We start from the raw sequence: 23,663 nt of genomic DNA on the forward strand, positions 1-23,663 counted from the left end.
ATAGTTGTTTGTAACCCTTGGTGCATGCACATGTCAAAAGGCCCCAAAGAGCTTCTACTCAGGGTGTGCTCCCTCTGTGCATAAAGATGCCATATGCCAAGGTTTTAGGGCAAATTGTGGCCGACCACACCCTCCTTAGGGCACGTTTATAATTGTTGGTTTGACAATTATAAACGTACCCTAAAGAAGGTGAGAAATTCTGGTTTGTATTATACGGACAAACTTTGTTTTAAAGGGGCAGCTTGGACACTTGAATCAGTGTCTGGTCAGCCACAATTTGGCCTACAACCTTGGCACACAACATCTTTATGCACACGTGACTTTTTATTTTTACATGTGTCGGAAGAAGTTTTATAGCTTGAAAGGTTTGAATTAAACATAGCCTCTGCCATTTCTATGGGAAACCCTGCAATTGTTTTTATTTTCTCTGGATTACCCCTTTTGGGATGAGTCTAACTTTCATTTGCACACAGCCTTTCACCTTCTGTAATGGCATGGTAGGCTGAAAAACGTAAACTTTTATAATTAAATGAAAACCCTTCAGTTATCAAACTTTACTTTTTCTAATGTCACCCCATGTGAGATGGGTATGCCCAGACATGGGTATCATGCATGGTGTGCCAGGATGTCAAAGCCACACCTCAGTAATGATCATCAACCTTCTGTTTTGCAAATGTCACATTGTGTTGGATGGGCATGCCCGGATGAAGGTCTAGAGCCTGATGTTGCTAGAAACCAAAGCTAAACCTCACTGATGATGCCCAAATGACACTGCAATATGCTACACTTCACTAGTTAAAATATCCCATGAGGCTGAAACATGTCTTCAGTTTTTTGTGGTCTTTTACAGAACGGATGTGATCTAACAGCTTGGTCTGAACGGACCGTTTTGGGTTGAGATAAAACCTCATTTGCATTAGGTCTTAGTTCTTCCGTAATGTCATCATATGCTGGAAAACATTGGTCTGGTGTGTCGCCTACAGCAATGGCAGTGGTTATGATTGATTTGAAAATCCTCCAGTAATCAACTATCATGTTTGCATTGTTGAATAACCAGCCCCCTTTGAAGGCCATAATACAGTGGCAGAATGATGGACAGTGTTTCCTAAGGCTGTATCAGACATGTATTGGTGTATTTTTGGGTAATAACAGTGGTGCTATGTGTCAATGAAAGGAGGGTTTAGGAAAGGAAGGTGAGCGATATGTCTAAATGCCTCTCTCAAATATATTATTTATATCTGTTTGAAGACACCATTCACCATCCCCCTTTGGCATCTTTTAAGACATGCTAGCCTGTATGCCTTAACGTGTCTGGTGGTCGAGATTCTTTGATAGCAAAATAACTAGAAATACTTGTTTTTCATCAAATACTGAACTGTTAAACATGTGTACTATTTTGATTTCTACTGAATCAGTTGCGGCAGAACAAATACTGATTAAGAGAATACTGCCCTCTATGGAGTGTTGGGACAACTGTGTCTGCAATAGAATGGCTTGGTAGTATGAATACATATGAGAAAGTAATTTCCAAAGAGTGGAACCTCAGTTCCATTTTCTATCTAGCCACCTGGTTCCCAAGAGATAGCCGGAAGAATGTGTGCTAGGAATAGCAACATGTTTCAAAAGGGGAGTTGCAAAAAGTGTTGCAGAGTAAACTGCCACGAGGCCTGGGAACTGTCTGGAGTGCCACATTGGCAGAGCTCATGGGAGAGAATATTGCTGTGTCTAATTTGCTGACTTCACTGTTCAGACTCACTACATGATTGGGTCGTTTCAGTGGGACTGCAGATCAGAAGTTACTTGAACTTATTTTGATCAATATGGGTATGTCAGTTTAGTAAATGTTACATGTATAAATTTAGCCAATTAGGATAGAGAATTTTCTGCTGACTGCACAGTCAGCACATTCTTAGGGGGCTGCACTTAGGCTGGGCATGGGGAATCTACTAATTTAGAAGGCACAGTAATGTATATTGTGTTTAGAATTTTATATAGGTGAGAGCCAATAGGGAACACAGAATTCACATGTACTTGATACTTGTAAGGTATTCTAATTTTGTGTTTTTTGTCTCTAAATACTGTAACTCAATGTGGGTGGATCAAGAGTGTTTTCAGTTTTCAGCTCTAAGGAGCTAGCCGACCCTCCTGGCTGTAATTTACATGTATTAAAACAGTTTTTCATGCAAATCATGACTCCATTATTCTTTCTTTGGATTGATTTCATTGATTGGTTTTTGGGCCTACCGTACATTTTTGGTGGCACGGACGTGATTTATGCATCTTGTGTTACAGCAGATATACTCGAGTATATGTTTTCTAGTGTCTATTAAGTGCAATGTATATTCTTCATGTATAAATGCAGGTTGACCTAAAGTTTGTGTGACTTTCAGATGAATGTATACCTGCTTCGTGTCCCGTGCATGTGTGTCAGTAGTGGGATGACATCACTTGCTTTCATTATTCTTAGCTACAGCATGTTCATGTATGCCAGATCATGTAGGCTCATCTCTTCTTCTATCTTTCCGGGGTAAGGCCGATAGGGTCATCTTAGTGAATAACGCCTTTCATGTCTGCAGTATGGCGGTGGAGGCAGGGCAGTTGTCAGGACTGATACTCTTCTCTCAAGTCTACGATATAGAGGCTGGGGAGGGGCTGATGCCATGCATGATGCATTCATCTGTCTCTCGACATTCCACCCTCTGGTCGAGTTCTCAACCTCTTCTCTTGGAGGACAATCTCCTCAGTAAGGGGTATCCCTACAAAATATCCCCACCAAAAATATTGCCGTACATATGGGCGTTTGTCTCACCATAGGCGATATTTTTGGGGGGGATATTTTGTGGGAGCGGGGGTTGCGGCGGTGTCCCCCGCACATTTTAAAATAATGCAGGGGTTGCGGGGGTATCCCCCGCAGGGTCCATGGTTCAATATCGCTGTAAAAATATGGCAATATTTTTGTATCGCAATATTTTTGCGGGGATATTAACACATGGAACATCAGTAAGGTGTCTTGGGTGTCCATGTCTTCATCACCCCCCTCAAATCGCCTGAATGCTTTATGTGCTTGTCTATGCTCCAGGTAATATAGCAGCACTCTCCATCAGGTTTGCAGAATACCCATCATCCCATGTAATTACAGTGTCTCGGGGCTTAAAACATTTTGATCCTGGAGGGGTGATAGGACTTTGCTTTAATTCCAAATGAGGTAGATCTTCAGTTTGTGTGCATATGTGTATTGTGTAAGGAACTCATAGTGGCAACAGGAAAGACAGACACAAGTGATCGCAGTTCAAGGGTGGTTATTAAACTGTAAACGTAGGGTGGAAAATGCCTAATCTAAACCTAAATCTGAGATGGAAGCAAGCGTTGACCATGAAATGAAAGTAAGGCTGTCCTTGTGGCGTCTTGTCAAAGTAAAAATGCCTACACTAAGAAAAGCTATTGCTAAATCCTTACAACTAATTATAGAAAGAGTGTGGGAAAGGGTATTCAATAAAGAAAGAAGTGTTCGCAAATAATAAGTCAGGAAGTGATTGCCAGGGGTCTCCCTTCTGCATATTTTCAGCATGGGACAAGGTGGGTCTCATGAGCACAGCACTCACTCGAGCTTTCCCAGCACAAGCTGACAGTTCCGCTCCAGTTATCAGGTTCTTCGATGGTTAAAGTCTCTTTTCAATAAAAGGTCTCTGGCCCTCGAGGGCCTGATAGTTTTAACAAACAAACACAAAGGTTATGTTCCTCCTATGGCTTTGGGTGACGGCTTAACTCCTGGGTCCCCCTTTTCCGGCACAGACCCCTTAAAAGTTGTATTCAACAAAAAAGTTGAACAATTCCTTTCTCACTGAACTTTGGGTGGTAACTTTCCATCCCCCGGATCTCCCTCTTTCGGGTTCGGACCCCATTTCAAATTCCAGCCTCCCTTCTTCGGGTTCACAATGGCTTTCCTTTCGGGGTTCTCCCTCTGCCGGGCTTGGATCCCAATGCCAAGTGGGACACTCCACTTCCACTTGTCTTACACTGCTTTTGTACTCAACAAAAACTAAATGTCTCTTTTTAACAGTTCTTTTAGCCTTCGCCCCTCTTGTTAACTTTCAGTTCTCTCTGGACATCCATCCGCCGGGTTCACTCTTGTCAACACATTGTTCATGGGACTTCAGGGTTCGCCCCTTTTCATCAGCTTCCCTCCGCCGGGTTGACTCCTGCCAACTTTTGTCAAGACTACCTCATTTGCTTGTGTTTCTTTGCATCTTTACATGTGTAAAATGACTTGATATGGCTCGTATGCAGGTATGGTTTCTCAATCGGAACCTTGCCTCCAGGATTCTCCTTGGTATCAGTGGATTCACTGGTACTGCACGTGTCTCAACCTCTGGTTCCCAACATATAGGCAATGTGGGTGAGTTGGTTGAGGTGGGGTACTTGGCTCCTTCTCTACACTCCCCCCCTTGGTGATTCATCGACCACTCTCCCATCATCCTTCACATCTAGACATCCTGGTCTGAAGAAATGCTTCTTTGGGACCCATAGCTTGATCACTCCTTTCACATGCTCATCCTTATTCCATGTCATGAGCATGCACTGACCACTTGGAGTGCAATAGATACATCTGCCCACATACGTCTTATGGTTTGGGTACAGAAATTTAATTCCATCAGGTGCATGGATGCTGTCTTTCACAAAATCCCTGATTTCTTCACCTTCTTCACCTGTCAGCTCTTTAGTCTTCCATCCTGATTCAACATCAATCATGATCTTCATTCCTCTGGCTTTCTTTGCAGTTTCCTTGCATTGTGAGATTATTATCCTAAACGCACAGAATCCAAGCAGTACCATCACTATCAGGGCTCCAAGAAACTTGAATATATCTGCCATCCATTATGGAACCCAAGAAAAGAGTGTGGCATACCAGCTATCATCAGCAATGTCTTCCACTTCATCCACCATTTGCACATGCAGCTTCGTCAACATCTCTATGGCCTCTGTTAAGGTACCATTTTCATCATTGTGAGAAGCAACATGCAACGTGATTCTCCAATTTTTGCACAAACACCTCCATCCATAGCTGTAATCATTTCTAAGACGTATCTGTTCTGAATATTCATCAGTCGCATGGCTCTCAGCTCTCTCTGTGCATCTGCTTTCGTGAATTCACCAATATTCAGATCGCTCTTTGGAATCACCAATGCTGGAACATGTACATTTATTATAGATCATTGGCATTCCAAATCCTTGTGCAGCTTAATCCAAGCTCTGGATCCACACGCCCATTAGTGATCCGTGATCACTGCTGTTCCAATGCTCATTCCAGGTACATCAAAGATTCGATCACAGTTCTGGTTCTCTCCAACTTTTCTTGTGCCATTGTTTCTGAAGCACAATTTTGCATTTTCCTAAGGCACTATCTGCAAATGTCCTCCTTTAACCTTGACCCATGTTAGTAGTTTAGCCAGTTTCGGCCATAGAGGTTTACATCCGTTCTGCACTATGTCAATGGTTGGCTGATAGAACCAATGACCATCCAGGCTCTGCAGATGACCACTCTTTCTTCCCATCCATCTGGTAAAAGCACTGATCCCCAGATCTGCATCTGTCCTCTGTTCTTCCATCTACACATTTCTTCTGCAGTTGTTCCTGGACTTTCCAGTATTCTGTTTGCTTCCCATCTGATTCCAGCTCCTTTCACTCAAGGCTTTTTCGTATCGGATCACATGATTCTTACTTTGAGCTCTTAGTCTTGTCTTTGCATCTTGGACATAATCATCTTCATCTGGATCTGTCCATTCAGGTGCCCATTTGAGATAGGCTGTTAGGCCCATGAACTGACCTCTTGTATGGTAGAGGGCTATGTGTGATAGACAATGTGCTGTCTTGACGTATATTTCAATAGCTAGGAAGATCTTAGACTTCTCCATACTATTTGGCAGGAGTGCACAATCAAAACATTCCTCCTGTAAGCTTCTCCTTCTTTTATATGCTGATACCATATGTTATTCCCCAAGTGCGCTGTTCTATTCAGGTAATCATTTAACTCATGATCATCCTCCCTAGCACTTTTCTTAGGTCTCATTCTTTTCTTATGAGCGTCTATAATCATCTCATGAAGAATGTCAGCATAAGTCCTTCTTACTGAACCAATTACAGAAACATCTGTCAGTGGACTTGGTGTTTTTACGTGTACTACCTGAGTAGGAGAAAGTTCAAGAAGCCTCAACCTGTTAACATAATATGAAAGTAAAAAGCTGTCCCGTATAATCTTCACATGTGACCTTCCTTTAAAAGGAAGCCTAGATTTATTTATCATAGGACTAGGTGCCTTTGAATGTATCTCTAGTGTAGGGAAGATTACATAAGGCCTAGGCTGCCTTGTAGGTGCCCCATCTGTACCGTCATTCTGCATAGGAAGACACACTGGAATCCTTGCCTTATTTGGATACAAATAATAAGCAGTGCGTATTGTAAGTGAGAAAAGAATCACAATGAATAAGATGCATGTATAAATGATGTATAGGTAGGCCAACTTCATGCAGCATTAGTTTCTTGCACATCATGGAGGTCTCTCGTTGTCAGTCATAACATTATTACTGTTTATGCAGCCCATTCTTAATCTTTTTGTAAGGAAGGAAAAATCAACTTTTATTCAGGCAACATCATGCAATATGCTAGTAATATCTTTATTTTCTCGACAAACTCTTCAGGCAGCTGGCTGATCACAGGACCATTAACAGAGTACCTGATGTGTTGCAAAGAGTCTTCCTTTCGTTAACTAAAATGTGTGTGCCTCCCTAGCAAGCAGTAAAAGACTACAGATAGTAGGTTCTGCATCTCTTCCTGCAAAAGTCTTATTCAGGACGTTCTCAGTGTTCACTTAGAAGATAGATTAACTTGCACGATAATGTCACGTAGCAATTCGTTAAATGCCACTGTATTCCTCGGATCTCTCAAAAACGTGTGAATATCTGTTTGTCTTCCAACAAGATGTGGGCACTCTTCAATCAGGTAATAGAAAATTAACCCTAATAGTCTATGAGCATTGTCATCCGATAGGGGCATTTGTGTTTTCTCCACTTTATTCTGGAAGCTGTCATTCTTTCCTACCCGATCAAGACTTAACCATGTCTCAGTCCAATGTTTAACAAGTTCCTGTGGCTCAAGAACAAATAGCCTTCTTTCACTCCTTTTTTAGCATTTTTAAAAGAGTGTCCCAAAGCAAGCCACAGTTCAATGTACTCTGTATCTGTTTATTTGACTCCTTCTGCGTCCTTCTTCCTCGTCATGGATCTCGTCTGCACATGCTGAGGTTCTTCCCCGATGCTTGCTTCAGATAGGGGTGAGGGCAAAGGGGGTTTTCCAGCATACATCTTCACGTCTCCAAGAAATATCCAGACACGCCTTCCTAGTACTTTCACTGCTGACGGCATTAGGTCTTCAACGATTAATGGCCCATTAAAATGTGGTTTCTGCCATTGACACGTGAAGTTCCTGATTAAGAAGTTTGGGAAGATGTAATTCTTCAAATCCGTTTGTTGAATTGTCTCCATCTGTGTTCTGTGCCCCCCACTCCTTCCGTTTGAGCTGATCCGAAATGACAGAGATACTTGAAGTCATGTATGTTAAGTAGTCACGTAACTCCTAACTCCTTTCCTAACAATTCTGCTGTTGTCTGGGCATCACTTCTAGTTCTAGATGGAGGTGTGAGGGGTGTCACTATTTCATGGGGCGTAAGATGGTGGTCGGAACCTGGTTGATTTCTCAATGCATACAATGCCAGTGGTAGGCGATGCAACCATTATTTCTTCAAAGTAAGCTTTAATATGGCTATTCCTTCTTTAAGCATCCCATTGAGTCTCTCACAGAGTCCGTTCGCTTGCAGGTGATAAGCTGATGAAAACGTGTGCTTTATCTCAAGCAACAACCTTATCTTTTCAAAGACTTCATTGACAAAATGAGGGCCGTTATCTGATATTAATCCCTCACATATTCCCCATCTGGGAACTACTTCTAGTACTAGAAATTTCGCTGCGCAGGTGCAGGTGGAATCTGGGTATATGCATGGACCAGATTCAATCCACCTTGATAAGGGACAAACAACAACAACCATATACCTGTATCCTTTACAGACTTGCAGCATATCGACATAGTCGATATGTAAATGTTGAAAGGGACCATTAGGTCTTGGGATAACTTCTCTAACTGTTTGCAATGTGTGCCCAGCAGTAAACTGTTGACATACAATGCAGTTCACTACATAAAATGCAACATTCTAAAAAATTCGGAATTAACCAATCCCCTGCAATTGTTGCAGCAAGGCTCTTTCTAGTTACATGTGCAGGGTAGTGTACCTGTTCCAAAGCCACCTTTAATAAGGCTACAGGCATCACCGGTTTACCATTGCTCTCCTGTCGCCACAATGATTCAGAAGGGATTAAAGAACATCCCCTCAGCGTCCACAGGTCTTTTTCATCCTGTGGCGCTTCCCCTTGAATTTCCATTAACTGAGTTTTATACCGATTGTTATAACAGTCAGGCACACTCATCATTAACACCGTGCTCTCATTCACATCAGACGTGTCAAACTTCATGATATTGTCTGAACAAGCAGCACGTTTTGCTTCCTCATCTGCAGCTTGATTTCAAAGTCTGTCCTTTTAGTGTGAGCTGAGCATTTAATGACTGCAATGGCTACTGGGAGTTGTGGTGCTTTAATAAGTCTGTCCAATAAGGCATCATGTTACACTGGAGTGCCATCGGCTCAGAGGTAGCCCTTCTTTTTCCAACGTGCTAGCCCTGCGTGTACCCTCGACGTCACGTAGGCGGAGTCACTGTACACAGTTACTTCCTGGTCTACATGATTCTTGAGCATGACAATCAGCACCACTAATTCTGCAGCCTCTGCCAAAAAGTGAGACAGTAGTCATGCACTTATCAATACTTCAAATTCTCAGTTTGCCTTGTGCTTCACCACAGCGGCACCTGTATATCTCTGCCCATCATTTTGATCGATTCTAGATAACCATCAATAAAAAGAATCTCCACAGCTTCCAACGCATTCTCCATTACTCTAGGAATCTCATCATAAAATTCCTCATAATTCGAGCAATCGTTTGCATGCTCCTTTTCTGCAAGTGGTTCTGATATTAACATGGCAGGATTCACTATTCTGCATCTGACTATTTTAATTGCTGGATTTGATATGACTACCTCATATGCAGAAGCCCTTTGAGAAGTCAACATACCTTTCGGTTTTTCCAAAATGGCAAACAAAGCATGCTCAACAAATAACGTCATGGAATACCCCATTACTATGCTGGCAGCCTTCTCAATGGCGAATGATGCAGCAGCCAAAGATTGATAGCAGTGAAAGTGACCCCTCTTTGCTGGGTCCAAAATCTCACTATAATATGCCAGGGGCTTGTACCCCTACTTGGTTCTTTGTGTGAGCACTGCTGTCATTACTGTGTATGCAAAAATAAAAAGAACTCCTCAGCATAATTGGGACTCCCTAAAACTGGAGCTGTGCAAATTGCTTTTTTCAACTCATCAAACCATTCTTCCATTTCCAAAGTCCAAACAATGTTTTCTTGAGTTGCCTGTGCTTTTTCAGAGCCTGAAACAGGGGCCTTATATATGAACTGTAATCAAAGTCCCATGCTCTCACATAATAGCATCATCCCAATTCAAAATAGCCCTAGCCCTTACAGGAGTAACTTTCTTCCCTGCAGGCAAAATAAACTGAGCTATATATAGCACTTCCTCTTGACAATACTGCTGTTGGGGAGAAGCTGGACCCCCACCAGAGCTGTGGGGCCCAGCAGCCATACCCTCATCAGCTATGGGAGACCCCAACACCTCCCATATGGCCCACAGAAATGCAACAGAGTCCCAAGCAGGCAGCAGCATGTTCCAAACTGCGTTTATTTCTGGGCAGCAAAAAAAGAAAAAAACACGCAGAGCATCGTGCACATCGAGAGTTCAGGCGCCGTCTCCCCCGGGGGTGGCTTGCAAACCAGCTTTGTAATCACACTGCAGGCTGACCTCAGAGAATTGGATTAGCTCCCAGAAACGTATCTCCTCCTGCTATTGGCTGCTGAGTAATAGGTTACCTATGTAGCCCTTATAGAGAGCATGATAATTGGACATTTGAGTTTTGCGTCAGTGGGTTGGTTTAGCTGTGCCAGCCCACCATTACCTAATTCTAGCTTGTTCCATTTTGAATTTGTTCCCATAACTTTTTAGCTGAAGCAAGCATTTCGCACCTGAGCTCTGAGTGCTCATTGGCTAGGCCTGAGCCATTCTTGTTACAATTATGTTTCAAATGTTGTGCGAGTCTTTGCGAAAATGTCTTTCTTTCCCAGAAAGAAAAGAAAAAAAACACACTGGGTTGCCGTGGTTTACTCGCATTATTGGAGAATTAAAAAATGTTTGTCTGCAGAAAGCAATGTTATTTGACTGCGCGACCTTGGCTGCTCATGGGTTTTGCGAGGAGCATTGCTGAAGGCTTCTGCAGCCAGTGTTCAGTGAGAGAAATGAACTTGGCTGTAATTTTCCTGAAACATGGCTTAACACTGTGCAATTAGACCATGTTAATTCATATAGGCATTTGCAAGCCTTTAAACAGGGATTTTTGTGTTTGTAGATTCTGATATTGCAGCATTGATTCTAATGTAGCATGGAAGTTGCACTGTTGGTGAAGTGGGTGTCTTTCAGCATATTTGTCACCCAGGGGTGCGCTGGGGCCTGGTTCAAATGATAAGTGCGCTCCTTGTTCTTCTTGCTGTTCTTCTGTATATGTGCCTGGGGTGAGGGGGCATGGGTTTGATCTCGATTTTCCCTCTTCACTGCAATTTCTCTTTATCTACTTTATATCCTTTCTCTGCAAGAATAATCATCAGCTGAACTGAATCACGTCTGCACTCTTCTTCTGAGATGCTACAGACCATTATGCCATCTATGTATTGCAACACAACACTTTGCTAATCAGTATTGCTTAATTCCATCTGTAAGACTCTATTGAAAATCGATGGAGACTCACAGTACCCCTGAGATAATCTTGTGCTTTTTAACTTCGTCTGACAAAACGTGAATGACGTCAGATCTTGAGAATCTTTATGCAATGGGATTGAAAAAAAATGCTTTTTTCAAATCAATCACTGTGAAATATCGTGCCTCAACAGGGATACTACATAGGATTGTCACTGGATTAGGAACTAGAGGGATCTCATTCTCTACAAACTGGTTAATTGGCCGTAAATCTTGAATTCAATGCTTTGATTATTTGATTGGGTACAGTGATGTATTACACAGTGACTCTGGCGTCACCAAAATGCCATGTTTCATCATGGCGGATATCGCTTTGAAAATACCTTTGTCTGGTGAGGTAAAATTGCTCCTCGTTTCAATTTAATCCTAACTTCTCCAGCCCCCTTCAATAGGCCTATGTCATAGGGGCATGAAGTCCATAATGAAGCTGGCACCTTTGCCATATCTTCATCAAAATACTCAGGGCGTTTAAATGCTAGTATCATTTTTTGAGGAGCCTCCCGTTTGACTGCTCTTACCCAATAAGTAATGCTCATTTCAAATACTACTTTTTCATCTGACGTATGATCTCTAAATATATCCCTGTCAGTGACGTCAGTCAAACTGTAACCTTCCTCATCTGGTATTCTCACAGTTTTACCCACTAATCCCGGTAACCATGTTGATAAAATGCATACTCCATAATGAAAAACCTCTGGTTCTAATGGTGCTCCTTGTATGGTCATTTGTCCTGTGAATGCCATAATTAATTCATTCACATTTAAATAATGCATTTCTGGCATGAAACATACTATGCCTTCATCAGTAAACAACATTTTCATGTTCAACTTTGTCATTAAATCTCGACCTAATATATTAACAGCAGTCTGTCTCGAATGGTTTATAGTGATAATACCGAAATACAAAATCTCGAAAAAAAAAATCTCGAGTTCAAAATCTCGAAAAAAAAAATCTCGAATTCTTTTTTTTAATACGTTTTTATCTCGAAATGGGGGGGTTCCCCCCCCAAACCCCCTTTTTTCTATTTTTTTTATTTTAACCCTTTTTTTTACTTACCTGACCCCAAAAACACATATAACTAAATAAATAAATAATTCGAGATTTTTGTTTTTCGAGATTTTGGATTCGATATTTTTGCAGTTCGAGATTTTGTTTTCGGTTTTTTGACTGACTACCGTCTCGTATATAATAATGGTATAGACATGTCACATTCTCCTATAGAGACTGGCCATTTTTCAGTAAAAGGAACTCTACTTGTAGCTCCTATAAAACCTTGAGCATTCATGGCATTTCCAGATAATATAAATTTCCCCTCTCATATGCATGAGCGTGTTGACCCTGTGTCTACTAAAAAAGAAAAAGATTTGCCTCCTATATTGACATCAACCCTCGGTTCCTCTTGGGGATTGGGCATCACAGATAGTACTGAACACATCAGGTCCCCCAGTGAGCTGTCCTATTGTGGGTATAAACGTATTCCTGTGCCTGTGAAAGGATTTCCTCCTTCGACAGTGCACCCCTATCCTAGGAGTCATGAACTGCCCTGTGCTTGTGCTCTGCTGTATCTACATGGGTGAATGCTGTGACTGCCCTTGCGGCGGATTCATTATTTTCTGCTGTGTTTGCAAACCTGGCTGCATTCTCGGCGCTTGGGTTTGCTGCACTGTATGATTTTGGGCGACCCCTTCTCCATTCTTTTGAGTATATACAGGTGGGTATATAGTCCCCCCTCTTGAGAACTGCCTGTTTTGCACGAACCCTTGGCTCCAACACATGCGTGCAAGGTGTCCTGTCATACCACATGTCCAACATACAGGAGGTCTTCTAATGCTTTGATTATCATTTTGGGTGTTTAGAAACCCACCTTGGTTATTCTGGAAATTTCCCTGATTACTCTGGCAGCCTCTGCCTCGTAAGCCTCCCCTTCCCTGTGGTATAAAACCATCATTGCCTTGATCGAACTGCCTTTGGTTATTCACCTAAGGCAAGCTTGCTGCTTGCTGTGAATTCAACCCTTCTCCGCTAATCAACATCGCCCCTTCTATGACAATTTTTTTGCACTCATTCTGCTTCTTCACCTTTCCTAACATCATCTTTCTTTCTATTCTTTCCCTGCAACAGTCTGCAGTAATGCGCAATAGTCAGCTGGATTTCTGATCATGGCTTCGCTTCCATGCCCACCAATTTTCTTAGATTCTCCGGTACTGGTTCTGGCAACCCTTGGCATAATATGTGATAAAATATAGTTATAGACTTCACCCAAGGCTCACGAGTTTCCAAAGACCATGGCTCTTGGAAATGTTTAATGTAAACAAGTGGAACATCCCCTTTCTGCATCTTTTTCATCATTATAGCTCTCATGTCTGACGTGTCTGGGTATAGCACTCTACGCATTTTCCAGACTGCCGCTCTACAGTTACTAAATGGTGCTCTGTCGTGATCCGTGTTCTGCATAGGGACACTTGAATATCCTGCTCTTGACCATAAATTGTCTGCTTTCTCCCCAAGGATAGAGGCTAGAAGACCTTTAATGTCTCCTATAGCTAATGTATTTCCTCCTGTCATTTTTTCTAACTCATGTATCCACTTCCCAGTGACAGAAGTTAAACTCGGGAGTTTACACCCTAAATTGTCTTTATCCATTTGTGGCCATGATATATACTGTGGTCTGACCCCTCATTTTTCTAACAAAGGAAATTGTGTTATACCAAACTCACACTCGTCCCCCATCGTCTATCTGTCCATAGCAGGGACAATGGTTCTGCACTGCCTTCTTCCTGACAGCGATCTTAACCTGCTCACATAAGGTGGCGAGTCCCCCCTTTCACCATGGGACTGTCCTTTAGGTTGATCGAGTAGCGCCATAGATTCTGACGCCCTTGATTTGGGTAGATCTAGATCTGACCATCTCACTTCTTAGTTCGTCGGGTAACATCCCTTGCGATCATATACGTTACCTCTCTCCTCCCCACAGAAGGTTTCTCTGTCTTCATCTGACATATCCTGTCCCCAACTTATGTGACTTCCTTCCTCTTCGTCTCTATTCAGAGTCAGTCTTCCTAAAGACAACTCTTTAGGCTCAAAACTACATGAGCCTTCCTCTCTGTCATATAACTGTGTACTCTCGAGTCGATTGTTTTTACCCTTTCCTTTCAGCTCTTTCTTCATCCTCATGTCATGATAGACTTTATCGATTGTGTCCCCAATGCTTCTAGAGTCAAACTCATCCTCTAGATTTAATCTAGACGGACCTGGCAATGGTTCATATGAAGGGAAGAATTCTTCTATGTCCTCACATTCTGTGATTGGATTAGGATCCATTAATTATTTTTCTACGCGCTCAATGTTGCGTTCTCTCTGCCTTCTCTTTTGGTTTATTTCATTATCAAGCTCTCTTCGCTACCTTGCTTCTTCTTTCACCCTTCCTTCTTCCTTTTTTTAATATCTATTCTCTTTTGCCCTTTGTATTTCTTCATCTCTTCGTCTTTGTATCCTTTTATCCCTTCATTTTTGTTCTTCCTGTTCCTCTTTCTTTCTGTCTAGTCTTTCTCATTCTTCAATTGCCCTCTGTCTGTTGTCATATTTCTCAGTTCCTCTGCCCTTTCTTCTTTTTTCAGTTTTTCATCCTGATACAACTGTTCTCGTCTTTGTCTACGCTTCCGTCTTGCCCCATCTTCTTTCAATCGCTCCTCTCTGTACCTATCTTTTTTATATTCCTCGTCTTGATCTTCCTTTTGCCTTACTTCCTCAATGCTCTTACCATCAAGTTTGAGCAAAATCTGGCCACCCATCCATTCGTTATGTATGAGCACTACCTCATTAGCCTTATCCTTTTCTCTCTTCCATCTCTTTATTTCTCTTCCTATATCTAAGGATGTACTTGCTCGATCACTTCTCTCCTTGTCTTGTCTCTCTTTGTCATTTCTCTCTTTGTCCCTCAGGACTTTAGAGATCTCTTCTTTTTTAGGAATCTTCTCTTCATCCTTGTCGCTGCTATGCGCAGGTGACTCATATGCCAGATTGTTATTCCCTGACGCTGCCTTAAGTTCTCTTAATGGGTACACTCAATGATCTTTTATACTATCACCTTTCACTTCAGGCACTGCAGGGGGAGCATGAGGCTCCTCACCCCCCTCCCTGCATATGTTAAGTATCCAGTCTTCAGGAAGCAGCTCTTCCCTTCCCTCCAGGTACATTTTCCAGAGCTCTAAGCTCACCAGCCTTTTCTCTAACTTTTTCCCTGTGTGTGCTGCATGCAAATATGTTGTCATATGTTGCGAAACAACCTTTGACAATGATCCCCCTTGTGGCCATGGCATGAATATCTTGTCTGCCGTGCCCTTAACCCATTCTACTGTTTAAGCTTAGGTGCGTGTTTTGGTAACTGCCTACATAGATGTGTAAGTGGAGTAATATCCTTCATTTTGAATCGTCACACTGTCAATACTCACCTTTACACTTTGCACTTTTCAAAAGAAAATACGTTTTCAGAAAAATAATACAATATGAGCGTGCACCAATCGTCGCAGCTCCAAGCCCTTTGTATCACGTTTTTACTTCAATCTACTTGTTCACTAAACACCATCAATTCAATTTCAACAAATAAATAATTAACTGTACAATCTTGTGTTTTCTTTCTCACGTCTCTCAATTCATCTGATATTTTTTAACCACATATATGACCACATATATGACTTCACAATACATAAAATCAACAGACAAACTGACATACTCGACTGGTCACATATATCTCAGTCTCTGATCCTCAAAACTTAAATTGCCCCTAAAAAAAAATCCCCAAATTAGGATGTGAGTTGTTCTCTTCAGACAACTCTTTAAACAAGTCTGTAGTCTACGTCATCCGCTAATGTGACTCTCAATACGACTCCTTCTGTTACGTGCTGTGATGCAGGACACTGGGCGTATTCTACTCTGAGGCACCTCATCTCACAGTTTCTCAATTGCTTGGATTCTCTCCTCAAGTCAATTACTTAATAACTCAACGCTCATCGTCTCGAGTTTTCTTTTACCCCCAACCTCCCTCTGTTACTTGTTTCCCCTTATCACTTTGTTCATTCACGGCCCATTCACAATTTTGCCACCTCATTCAGTTTTACTTACAATTCACCTTTTCAACTTTCTGACTTTCTGACTCTCGGGATCGATGCCTCCTTATCAGCCTCTTCAACCTTCTGTCCGTTCAGCTTCCTGTAGAAGTCAGGAAGGGATTCCGCACAAACCGGTTCTTGCAAGCCTTCATTTAAAAACTATTTAAAAACTATTTCCGCTATCCTGAAGACATGCGATATTGCCGAGAACTCCAAAGCTTACTAGGTCAATGGGTCTTTAACCATCATCTCTCTGCTACCACGTGAACCAGAAGAGCCGACCCAGCCCTTTGAGACAAGGTAGCAATACCTTTGAGATGAATGGGGATGCAGAAGTTACTCAAACATCAACAATCAAAATGACTCAGGAAGCTGGCCAAGTTGACTGTTTTAATATCAATTACCTAAAACAGGCAGTACAACGGACATCAACGGACGTCTCATAGCATGGTCTCTCAATTTGCTTCAGAAAAAACATCATACTTATAGTAAAAACTTGTCATTGATGACGTTCACCTACGTACTTGCTAACGTCATCCTACATGGCAAACCACAAAAACCTAGTGGCACACTAATCTAGAAAGTGATAGGCTCCTTATCATCAGGTGGGACTACTAAGCCCATCCTTTAAACAAGTCACTATGAATGTCACTAAATACACAACGTCCCATTGGTTACAAAAACTATAGGGCACTCAATCATGCAGTCCCCTGCTATTGGTTGGCACTCTTACATTTGTCAGTACTTTTCCACCCACGTTAGCAGCACGCAGGCTGGACTTCCAGGTGCTGGTGAGCTGGTCATAACCATAGCTTCCCACCAATTAGCATATCATCTATCATCACCACAGTGGTCTGCATGTCAATTAAGCCTTTGAACTTGGCCTTGGAAATGTTCTTCGCTCTGGAAAATACAGGAGAGTAGAGGCACACCCTGCCTCTCTGCGTAGATGTGGTTCGTCATGTTTGTCCAGTTCCATCCATTCACATGACTGAAGACCACAAATTTGAGCTCTGGTGTATTTAAAATACTGCTATTTAATGAAACTCTGACGTCTTTGTTTTTGTCCATGCCTTCTAAACAGCAGTTTCATTCTTTCACACAATTATAACTAATGTCTGCTCATCCCAGTCCGATAAGACCTTGGCCTTCTTGGGGCCGATCCAGCCTCGCCTTTCTGAGATTCACTTCTGTCATTTTGTTGTTTTTTTCAACTGTGACACAATGGAAAAAAGCCTTCTTTCTCTGGCCCAGCTTTGCTATAATACGTCATGAAAACATCCATTCTTCACTTGATTCCTGTATATGTATACGTTGGCGCATGCCGCAATATATTCACTACTTGGCTAGCCTCAAGAATACTTTGTCTGCTTGTGTTTCTTTGCATCTGTACATGTGTAAAATGACTTCATATCTTCATCGTTTCTGTAGCATAAGTGTCTTCACCTCGAGCCCAAGATGTCACTTATCTTTGATACTTTCTTGATGCCTTATAGAATATCTACATTCTCTTGTCTCTGCATCACTTCTCAGTGCATCAGTATTCCTTCGTATGACATCACCAATCTGCTCTTTCATTCATTAGTCCTGATTCTTCTGGGATTTTACTCAGATGACCATCATATTGTCTTGTATGCAGTTATGGCTTTCTCAATGGGAACCTTGCCTCCGGGATTCTCCTTGGTATCAGTATTTTCACTGGTACTGCGCGTGTCTCAACCGCTGGTTCTCAACATATAGGCAATATGGTTGAGTTGGTTGAGGTGGGGGTACATGGCTCCTTCTCTACACTAGTAATATTATTATTTTAATATATAATCTAAAACACTTAGGTATGTTTCTGTACTCAGCTGATGCAATTTATCAGTGTTAGGTTGCCCACTGCTGTCCAAATGGCAAAGTGCACCCACTTCAAAACAGCTACCATTTCTTTTTTTTTTGTTTAATAATTTTTATTGTTCTAAATATTGAGAATGATACAAATGTCGACAAGTTACAGACTTTGAATGAAACAAGAACCATAAAGAATTTACATGGTGAATGGTTTTGATCAATTGTTATATGCTTTCGTTAAATTCATTAATGATTGCAATTTAAACTATAGTAGGTGTTAACATTGTTAAAATAACAAGTTATATATGAATAGGTGTAGCTCTAGTCTGTAAAGAGTAACTTATATGTAGCGAGCATAGAGATAGGGGAGACGTACAGGGAGACATACAAGAGACATACAAGAAACAGGTGGGTAAAGGATTAGGGGGGAGGATGGGTATAACAGATTGTATCATAAAATTGATCTGTTCATTTCTAACATTGTGTAGTCCAGGCATTTCAGTTTGAGTGTAGACATATAGATAATGAGGAAGACATAAGAATATAAATTCATGTACCATGAGCAGTTGCATTGAAACAGTTAAGATAACTGGTAAAATAGTACCATTTAGCATTATATTTAGGAATTGTGTTTTCATTGTTGGCCATGCACATTTCCACTTTATGAGTGTTGCAAATAGTATTCCACCAAATTTTGGTAGAAAGCAAACTAGAGTCTGTCCAGTTAGCAGTGATGCATTTTAAGGCTATGCAAATGAATAGATCATAAAGTCTGGCTGAGTCAGCTGGAATATAAGTTGTAATAGCTAAGCTTCCTAAAAATATATTTACAAAGGAGAAAGGAACATCAACACAGAAGATACATTTGAGAAACTTCCTAATTTCGTGCCAAAATGTAACAATATATGAACATTCAAAGAACATATGCGTATACGTAGCGGGAGATAAGCCACATGGCCAACATTTTGCATTATAATTCCGATTAGTCTTAGCCAATTTGGCCGGAGTAATGAATGCTCTATGAATGAAGAAGTAATAGTGTTGTGAAATATTTGCTGACACTGATAGTTGTTTAATTTTGGAAAACAGGCGGAGCCAAGTATGATCTTCAAACATGTAGCCTAAATCAAGTTCCCATTTCAGACGGATTGGGCAAATCTTAAAAGTTGAGGTGAGCAAATTGTATATTTTTGAGGCTCTAACTTCACTGACCATTGTGAGGTGCAGTAGTCTGAGGGCGTCTGGAGTAAGAATCTCATAAGAAAAGTGGGCAAGTGCATCAAGACAGGAGTTAATTAAGTTATTGTAAAATTGAAAATCCTTCTTGGGTATATTAAATATGGCAGAGAGTTGCTGGAAGGAGAGGATATAAGGACCATCTATAATGTGTTGGATGAATCTGATACCTTTTTGAATCCATGTTTTGCGATTGAGGATCTTATTATTAATTACTATGTTCTTATTATGCCATAGTAACGGGGAAAGATCCTTATTGGGGGTTTTGGCATGGGGAAAGAGAAAAGTTTGTAGGGCTAAAACGGATACTTTAATAGGTTCCAAAATATTTTTAGATGAATGTTTAAATATGTATAAATAATCAGTGATATTATTTGTTTGAACTGCATGTTTTTCTAATGTACACCAAGTCGGGATGTCGATTGATTTGGGATCCATGGACCATTGACGAGACTGTTTTATAAGAAATGCCGAGTGATATAACTTAAAGTCAGGGAATCTAACACATCCCATGTCGTAGAGTGCTTTAAGTTAAGTTAGAGCAATTCTTTTACTTTTTCCTATTCCCCAAAGAAAATTGAGCAGTATAGAATAGATGGATTTAAAAAAGGAAAGGGATAATGGGACGGAGAGGAGCTGCAAGCAGTATAGAATTATGGGAGTAAGCATCATTTTAATTGTATCTAAACGCCCCCACCAGGAGAGGTAGAGTGGAGACCATTTGGATGTAAGATCCTTGAGAGTGTCCTTTAGTGTTATAGTGTTGAGTTTGTTGGTATCTTGGATAGTAGGGGCAACACGAAGACCTAAGTATTTAATGGAGCTACTGCACTATTTGAGGCCGAAAATGGCAATGTCGTGTTTATGACAGTAGGGATTTAAGGGCATAATTTCTGATTTTTGTGTATCTAATTTATATCCTGAGACATGACCAAATTGTGATAGTGCATTCAAGAGGTATGGAATATGAAGTTTGGAGTTTTTAATTAAGATAAGAATATCATCCGCATATGCATCTATTTTAGTAATTGAGGCACCAACTTGAATTCCCGGGATGTTTTTGTTAGACCTTATTAATTCTAGTAACGGTTCAAGAGAGAGGATATATAGTAATGGTGAAAAGGGGCATCCCTGATGCGTTCCTCTAAGCAAAGGAAAAGAAGAGGATGTTTGACCATTTACGTAGATAGCGGATTTGGGGGCAGAATAGAGGAGTTTAACAAGTGAAATACATTTTTCACCACAACCATGCCAACGTAGAGTTTGAAACATAAAATTCCAATCAACACGATCAAAAGCTTTTTCCCCATCCAATGCAATGGCAGCGTAGCCTTGAATGTCTTTTTTATCACTAGCTGCTAGGTTGATGGCATTTAGTAGGAGCCTGGCGTTAGAGGATATGTTACGTCCTTTTACATAACCTGTTTGATCTGGTTTTACTAGATTAGGGAGTGAGGATTCAATTCTGTTGGCTAATATTTTGGCAAACATGTTGCTTTCTATATTGATAAGGGAGATGGGTCGATAATTGCTTGGAAGAGTAGGGTCTTTGTCAGGTTTAGGGAAAATGATAAGTGAAGGTTCTGAAAAGGAACCGGAGGAACATTTTCATGAAATAAAATATGAAAAAGTGTTTTAAGTTTTGGGGTTAAAACTTGGGAAAATATATTGTAGAATTCGGTAGATAGTCCATCAGGGCTGGGTGCTATGCCTTTTCCGAGGGTATGGATGGCTTTGGTAATCTCAATGGAGGTGATATCATTTTCAAGGTGAGATAGGTCAGTTTTGGGGTAAGTGGTTCGACTGATGTTGTTCAGAAAGGAATCAATATTATCTTTGGGAATAGAACTTTCTGGAGTATAGAGATCAGTATAAAATGTTCTAAAGCATTCCAGTATTTCATCAGACCGATGATGAGTTATGCCTAAATTGTCTTGAATGTGAGAGATTTGAACTTTTTCCTTTTTGGTTTTTAAATAGGAGGCAAGCATTTTGCCCGCTTTATTAGAAGTTTGATATATCTTTGTTTTGTGTTTAAGTATTGTACCTGCAGCCAACTCAGTGATTTCTTTATTGATTTCAAAGTGTATTTTAATATCTTTTCGTAGGTTTGTTGAATTAGTGTCAATATAGTAGAGTTGCTCTGCAAGGGTGAGTTTCAAATAGAGGTCATCAAGATATTTTTTTTTAAAGTTTTTATTCTTACCTTAGAGGGCCATTATGTGACCTCTAAGGGCCGCTTTGAAAGCATCCCAATTATTGACAATAGAGGTATCGTGGTCTTGGTTGTCATTAAAGTATTGTTGAATGAAAGCATTAATAGATTGAATAGACTTTGAATCATTTAAAAGAAAATTATTAAGTTTCCATCTGGAAGCACCTCTATTCATGTCTGTAACGGAAAAGGATATGATAACCGGAGTGTGGTCTGAAATAATGATGTTGGAGATTTTAGAATCTATAATGGATCCAGATAGGGTATTAGTAGCAAAAATATAGTCAAGACGTGATAATGTGTTGTGAGGGGGGGAATGGAAGGTATAGTCCAAGTGTGTGGGATGAGATATCCTCCAAGAATCAATTAGTCCTGGTTCCGCTAGGCAGTTCACAAAGGATTTGTGAGTTTTGTTGGGTTTAAAAATGCAGCTGGATTTTCGATCTAAAAAAGCGTCCAGGACCTGATTGACATCTCCACACATTATCAAATTGGTAAAGTTATTTTTCAGAATCATTTGTTTAATATTATTCCAAAAGGAGGGACCTGGTAATGTAGGCCCATAAATAGTAAGAATTGATACTTGTGTTGTATTCATTAAAAGTTTTACCCAAACCCATCTTCCATAGGTGTCTGCATCTGGGGCAAGAACGTTGTTGGGTTGTATTTTACTAATTAATATAGCAACTCCATTTTTCTTGGATATAGCTGGACTGGAGATAACCTCCTTCACCCAGAGAGATTTGAGTTTCATTGTTTCTTTGTGGGATAAGTGTGTTTCTTGTAGGCAAGCAACCGTTGGTTTAAATTTATTCAAGTGAGATAAGACTTTGCATCTTTTAATAGGATTCTTACAACCCTTGATGTTCCATGTTATGCATTTAAATATCATTTAGTCAGAAGAATATTGATATTCATGCAACTTATAACTGTAGTGCGATAATAAAAACATAACATTTGTCATTTGGTTTAAATCATATATGCCCAAATGTTTAAACAGGAGGAAAGAACATAGGGGTCAGGGAGGGGAGAAAGGGGTTTGATCAAACATTGGAGGGAAACATACCATGTCATATGGGTGATTTTAGAGATCAAACAGGACATGAGAGAAGGATTTGGGAGGAAATATAAATAGGGGATAGGAAACGCCAACTGGCTCGCTAAAATAGAAAAGAGCGACCAACAGTGGAAGAGGGACCCAAAAGAGCGCCCGCCCCACATAATAAATATAATTGGAAGATCATTGCATTAGGTAAATAAAAACATAAGAGTAAAGTAATAGAGACTAGGTTTCAAGTAGTAGGTGAAGTTGAGGCCGCTGCTGGAGAGGAGGTGTCCATGCCATCATTTTTAATGGATTGTATGAAGAGCCTTAAGTCAGCAGGATCATCAAAAACTGCCGAGCATCCCTCATATGTTACTTTAAAGGAGCATGGGTGGAATAAGCCATAGCGGACATTAAGTTGTTTTAGAGCAGGACGGAATGCCAAAAAAACTTTTCTTCTTTGTGCTGTACATCTAGCCACATCCTGTGAGATAAATAACTTACTGCCATGCCAAATGAGACATTTACGTTCTATAACTGTGGAGATAATAAGTTGTAGTTGAGAATATTCCGAAAGGTAAAATATAAGCGTTCTTGGCATCTGACGAGATGATGAAGAGACTGAGGGTTGACCAATCCTATGGGCTCATTGTATATTAAAAGTAGTTTCCAAGGGCAGATGTAGTATGGCCGGTAAGAATTTTTGTAGGAAAACAATGGGGTCAGTACCCTCAGCACCTTCAGGTAGGCCTGAGATGCGTAGGTTATTGCGCCTGCTGCGATTTTCTAAGTCTTCATTATGTTTTTGGAGTTCTTTAATAGATTTCTCTAATTGCGCAACCCTAGGGGAAACATCTTCTAGATCACCAATTCTTTTCTCAACCTCTTCCACTTTGTTGTTGACTCCAATCCACCTTTTATCTAATTGCTGTAGCTTAGTATTTGTGGTTTCAATAAAGGGTTTGAGTGCCCTAATTTCAACAAGAATGGCTTCAATAGCAGGGTCTGAAATACCTAGTGGAGGTGGTGAGTCACTTTTGGGTCTTTTCAGAGTAGTTGAGGAGGAGGTAGCATCCTTAGAAGAGGCACCATTCTTTTGGTTATCTTTGCTGGTTGCCATAGCTGAGCAATTACTAACAGATGTAAGTAGTTATGGCGTATGATTCTTTGTAGAAATTATTTATGATGA

This window comes from Ambystoma mexicanum, chromosome 4p (genome assembly GCF_040938575.1).
Source record: "Ambystoma mexicanum isolate Mex_15411 chromosome 4p, UKY_AmexF1_1, whole genome shotgun sequence".
NCBI classification, from domain to species: domain Eukaryota; kingdom Metazoa; phylum Chordata; class Amphibia; order Caudata; family Ambystomatidae; genus Ambystoma; species Ambystoma mexicanum.